Below are 6,050 nucleotides of genomic sequence, written 5' to 3'. Positions count from 1 at the left end.
CCCCCAGCCCCGCCGGCACCCCCCCCCCCCCCGGCCCGGCCCCCCCCCGCCCCGGGGACGGGCCTCCCGCCGCCGGCCCCGCCCCGCCCAGGGAGCCGCCTGGGCTGGGTCGAGCGCTCGGGGGAGGGAAGGGTGAGTGTGTGTGGGGGGGGGGTGGTCTCAGCCCCGGGCCGCCTGGAGGGAGCTGAAAGGTTCGCGACCTGTGGGCTTGTCTCAGGGCGGACCCTACAAGTGCTCAGAACGTGCGTGCGAGTGTGTGTGTGTGTTGGGAGTGTGTAGGGGTCTGGACCACCGAGTTTTCTGGTGAAGCTCCACACTCGAGTCCGGCGCACACGATGTGGAGAGAGGGCCAAGGTCAAAAAGCCCGTGTCACACTGCACACTCGGGAGACGCCCCCAGTCTGTGCAGAGCCAGCTCTCAGCAGCCTTCCCTCGGGAAGCTGACAGTCTAGACTTGTGTAAGCATCAGGGCCATTATTAGATAAAACCCTTCAGGCACGGTTTGTTCAGGGAGACCAGGCCAGGACGAAGGATGCAGGTGGAACTCTGCCTTCCTGCACTCCAACCTTAGAGATGAGAGAATGTTCTCTCTCCGGCCAGCAAAGAAAGGGATGAAATGGGAACCATTTAGAAAAGGCTTTGTGTGGTGTGGGCTAGAAGAGCAAGTGGAAGGAAGAAAAAAATAGCCCCATTTTCTTGCAGGCACCCTTTATTTTATTTTATGGCACTCATCACATTGTGTAATGATATTTTTACTGGTATGAGAGGCAGTAGAGCAAGAGCATGGCTGTCTTAAGAGTGAGCTCGGGGTCAGACTGCCTGACTTGGATTTCTGGGCAACTCACTGACCAGCTGTGTGACATCCGGCAAATCACTTAGTTTGTCTGTGCTTCAGTTACCTTATCTGAAAACTGGGAAGAGTAATAGTAACTAACTACCTCACAGAGTTTTGAGTATTAAATGGACTAAACCACGTAGAGCACTTAGAACAGTACCTGGTACCTAAATAGAAGAGTGTTAGCTATCTGTTTAATATTTGCCTTCCCACTAAATTGTAACAGGGCAGGGCTTCTGCCTCCTTTGTTCACCACTCTTTACTCAGCCCCACTTAGTAAATATCTGTGGAATGAAGGGACTCCTTGGGGCCCTGGCTCCTGTCTCCACTGTCAGAGGATGGTAGGACGGAGGCACACAACTGTCTCGGCGGAGGAGAAACAGGCTGGGCAGGTTCCTGACCTGCCCGGGCAGCTGTACCCCAAGTCAGAGGCCAGCCCCTCCTGGGCAGGGCGGAGCTCAGCCAACTGCTGCAGCTCAGTCTTGATTACAGCAGGACGCCCACTGGGAGTTGGGCCTCCATTGTCAGCAGGCTGGCTCGCCCGGAGAAGGCAGCTGAGAGGCTGAGAGGCGTCCCAGCCTCCCAGACCACCTCCCTGAGAGGGTGGGTGGAGCAAAGCTCCCAGGGAGGGTTCCTCTCCTTTCCTTACCCAACAGCCCATGGAGCTGGTTTGAGAACCAGACTGCCCAGTGGGGGTGATTAAGGGAATAGGAGAGGAAAAGCATTAATAGATTGCCTGGGAGGAGGGCAGAGGGCAGAAGGGAAGGGTTGAGGTCACAGAATATCATGCCCCACCCCTCCTCAGGGCAACAGGAAGTAAGGCGCTGGGGAGTAAGGCCACTTCCTATCTCGAAGCACCGGGGTAAGAGTCTGGTTCCAAGTCCCAGTGTGGGGCAGGGCAATGAGACTGTATACACGTGGATGACAGTAGATCATCCACCTTAAAGGCAGAAGTGATGCACTCTAGTAACAAGGCTTGCATATTAATCATCAGTGTGTCATTCCTGAGCCCTCAAGGCAACTTGGTTCCCGACCTCCAGATGCTGAAACTTTATATTCATTGATGTAAGGCGGAGTGAGAAGATGGAGAGACATCAGAACAAGCACAGACCAGGGCTGTCACGGAGGCCCCTAGGGTATCCCAAGGGAAAACAGAAAAACAGGACTACAAACCTGACCTGTTCCTGGCAGAGGGTGAGGGTTCTACTACCTCATTTCTCCCTCCCTCCCTCACTACTCTCAGCAGCCTCTCTGACGTGGCCGCAGTGGCCATTGGAGCCTAGACACCTTTGTGTGCACACACAAACACACCCTGGCACGCACACTCCTTGATCCCCATTGCTGTAGCACCCATACAAGCTCCAGCTACCCCATGGCAATTAGAGGGAAGATACATATAAACAATAACGAGTTTGCCAGCTCCCTGCACATCTATGTATCTATGGCAACCTCATGGGGTCCAAGAGTGGCTATGTTCCATTGCAGCCGGTCCCCTGGGCAGCACCAGCACTCAGGCCATGCCCACAGAGCAGGGAACAGGGATTACACAGGAAATGGATTTCCTGATAATCACCAGAGGAGCTCCACTAGGTGGACCCTCCGTCATTCTGCTGATCTTTCTCTTTGAAGTCTCTGAAAATTACACTTCTCCTTGAATGAGAGAAGCTTCCCTTCCTAATTTTGGAATGCAATTTTAGAGTATAAAGTTACTTACTCTTCAGAGTTGAGGAAAATGGGGCAGTTGAAAGTGAGGCTTTCTTTTTATTGAAGTATAGTTGACACAATATTATGTTAGTTTCAGGTGTACAGCAAAGTGATTCAGTTATATATTTGTATATATTTTCAGATTATTTTCCATTATAGGTTATTATAAGATATTGAATATAGTTCCCTGTGCTATGCAGTAAATCCTTGTTGCTTATCTATTTTATGTATCATAGTTTGTATCTGTTAATCCCATACTCCTAATTTACCCCTTCCCCCCTCCTTTTCCCCTTTGGTAACCATAAGTTTGTTTTCTATGTCTGTGAGCCTGTTTCTGTTTTGTCAATAAATTCATTTGTATTATTTTTTAGATTCCACATATAAGTGATATCATATGATATTTGTCTTTGTCTGACTTGCTTCACTTAGAATGATAATCTCTAGGTCCATCCATGTTGCTGCAAATGGCAATATTTCATTCTTTTTTAAGACTGAATAATATTGCATTATATATATATATACCACATCTTCTTAAACCAATCCTTTGTTGATGGGCATGAAAGTGAGGTATTTAAATGCAAGAGGGATGACACTCTTGGAAACAAAGAATAGGTACCTGCTTGTTATGGGATGTTGTAAAATAAATTTGAAGAGAATTCAGTCTTGTACTGCAAGGGGTTTTTAAATCCATACTTTAAATCCACAGAACCCTATGGGTTACATGGTCAAGCCCCAGCAGCTGCTTAATATACCGGGGTTCCACATAAGATTTTGTTGAAAAAAAAGAGTCCCTGGCTAAAAAAAGTATCTGAAAGAAGTTTGAAACCCACCGGATAAGTGGCTTCTGAGGTCCCCTCCAACTCTAGGATTCTATGGCTAGTTTTGGAGAATTAGGGGTGATGAGGTCAATGGCCTTTCTCCAAGGGCTCTGAGAAAATTTTTTGTGGTGAGGCATTTAAAACTAGTGAGAAGATACTATAATGAGGAAAATAAACAATGAGAAAGACAACTGAAAACATCTAAATAAGCAATCCCCAAACTAGGAGGGGGTAAGGGATGCCCCTGTCTTCCCTGGACGACACTTCAAATCACAACCACGCACAGAAAAGCTGATATGCCCCATCCCCAAAGAGAACTACTCCCAACCAAGCCATTGTCTTTGGTGGGAGTGTTTTCCCATCCCTCCTGTGTCTAAGAGCTTGAAAAAAGGGTTAAGAACCATGAATTAAATCAATGACTGCGGTATTTCTTAAAAGAGAAGCTGAGGTATTTTAAGTGAGGGGCTCAACTCCTACTGGGCATAGGGGATGAGATTTTGGGGTGAGAGGCTGAGAATATTTGGAGTGAGGACTAAAGCATTTGGTGTGAGGAAAGGAGGTGTTTGTAATAGGGTCTGAGATGCAGGGAATGAGCTGAGCTCAGAATTTCAGGTGTGTTGTAGGAATGAGTTTCAGGTGAGTTGTGAGAAGCCAAAATGATTGGAGTGAGGGGCTGAGGGGCTGGCAGGGAGGAACTCCCTTCCATTTTGCAGCTAGAGGGCTGGTTCTGAAGGGCAGACTGATTCCTGCCTTCTGACCCTGCAAATCCAGGTCAGGGCTCCCTCGGCCTCTCGGGCCCTCCACCATTCCCCTATAGACTGTGTGCTCCTTGAAGACAGAGGGTACCAGATCTTTCAATTTATATCCTCAACACCTAACACAAAGCCTGGCATATAGTAGGTGCTCAATAGGTATTTGTGGAATGCACGAAGTATTGGGGCAAGGAGTTGAGTTATTTGGGATGAAGAGGGAGCACTGGTGGAGAGGTGACAGAGCTGTCATCAGAGGTAAAAGGGAGGAGCTGAGGTGAGGTGCATGTCCTGCACCAGCAGGCATGGCCTGGGCATGAACAGCAGCATGTGGGGCCCCCTGGTGGGCAGACCTGAGGTGCACAGGGTGCTTAGAGGGAGAGACAGGAAAGGCAGAGAAGATAATAAAAATCACAATTGTAGCTAACATTTAGGGAGAGCTTGCTACACGCAGGGTGCAGGCACTAAGCACTCAACATAAGCTATTTCATTTAACTCTCATCACCACCCTGTGGGTGTAGGAGCCATCAGCCCCAGTTTACGGAAGTGGAAACTAAGTTTAGAAAGGTAAAGCAGCTTGCCTAAGGGCAAATAGCTACTCTGTGGTAGAGCTGGGATAATGTGATTGAAGGGAAATGAATAGATTTGGGGGAGTAAATGGCATGGGGGTTCAATTCCTTTGTACTCATAACACCAATACGATCTAGATTGGAATCTTAAACCCAACTCACATTTATCCCAGTGCATCCCTAGTCCTGAATCCAGGGACTAGCTCAGAGGGGACACTCATCCATTCATTCATTTCTTCATTTTATTAAGCACCTCCTCTGTTTCAGTCACTTGGGAAATAGAAGACAACAATATGACAAAATTCCTGCCCTCAGGGAACTTACATTCTTGTAGGCAGGTGATGAAACTAGAAAGAGGTCATTTTAGACTGGAGTAAGTTCTACAGAGAAAATAAAATAAAGCAATGAGGCAGAGAGCGAGGAATGGGGAGGGAATAGAGAACCACTTTAGCTGAAGTTCTCAGACCTGGCTGCCCTCACAAAGTGATTTTTAAGGGAGAGCTAAATGATGGTAAAGAGGTGGTCATTTGAAGATCTGGGACAAGAGCATTCCTCAGAGAAGGAAGAGCAGCAACGGCCTGAGATAAAAATATCTGAGGGGTGGAAAGAATGCTGGTGTGGTGAGAGCAGAGTGGGCAAGTGGGGAAGCAGGAGGAGAACAGGACCTAGAGCCCTAATAAACACCATTGTCCTGGTATAACCACCCTAGTGCTTCTTCCACAAGGGCAGGCTGCCTCTGTCCTCACAGAAGCACAAGACTGGAAACCCCAGCTCAATGTGAGAAGATACCTTGATCAAGGGTGGACATAAATCTGGGCCTGAAGCCAGAAATGATGCTGTTCCTTGGATACCATAAAGAAGGGTGGTGGAGATGGGCACAGGATGAACTCTCAGCACTCTAGGGGCTCTGGGGGTGGTGTGCAGAGGGATTCTTGCAGAAATAGCCAATGTTGTTTGTTGCTCTGCTTGTTACAAAGCCAATTTACTGACACTGAGTTGTGGTGAAGGATAGTACAGCATTTATTTCAGGGCACCAAGCAAGGAGATCACGCAACTTGTGCTCAAAAGACCTGAACTCCTCGATGGCTTTCAGGGAAGGGTTTTAAAATGCAACATTAGGGGTGAGGGTTGCAGGGTGCATGATCAGCTCAAGGACTTTCTTCTAATTGGTTGGTGATGATGTTTTGGGAATCTCATCAACCTTCTGGTTCCAACCAGTCTGGGTTCTAGTGCTTGTGGTCAGAATATAGTCACCATCCTGTACCTGGGTCGGGGTGGGGGCATCTTAGTTTCAGCAGAACAACTCAAAGATATGCATCAGATTGTTATCTATATCCCTTTAGGAGGAACCAGGAGTCCTGTGATTATTCTAATCA

The sequence above is a fragment of the Balaenoptera musculus genome, chromosome 16 (assembly GCF_009873245.2).
Source record: "Balaenoptera musculus isolate JJ_BM4_2016_0621 chromosome 16, mBalMus1.pri.v3, whole genome shotgun sequence".
Lineage (NCBI taxonomy): Eukaryota > Metazoa > Chordata > Mammalia > Artiodactyla > Balaenopteridae > Balaenoptera > Balaenoptera musculus.
This window is presented reverse-complemented; position numbering follows the sequence as displayed.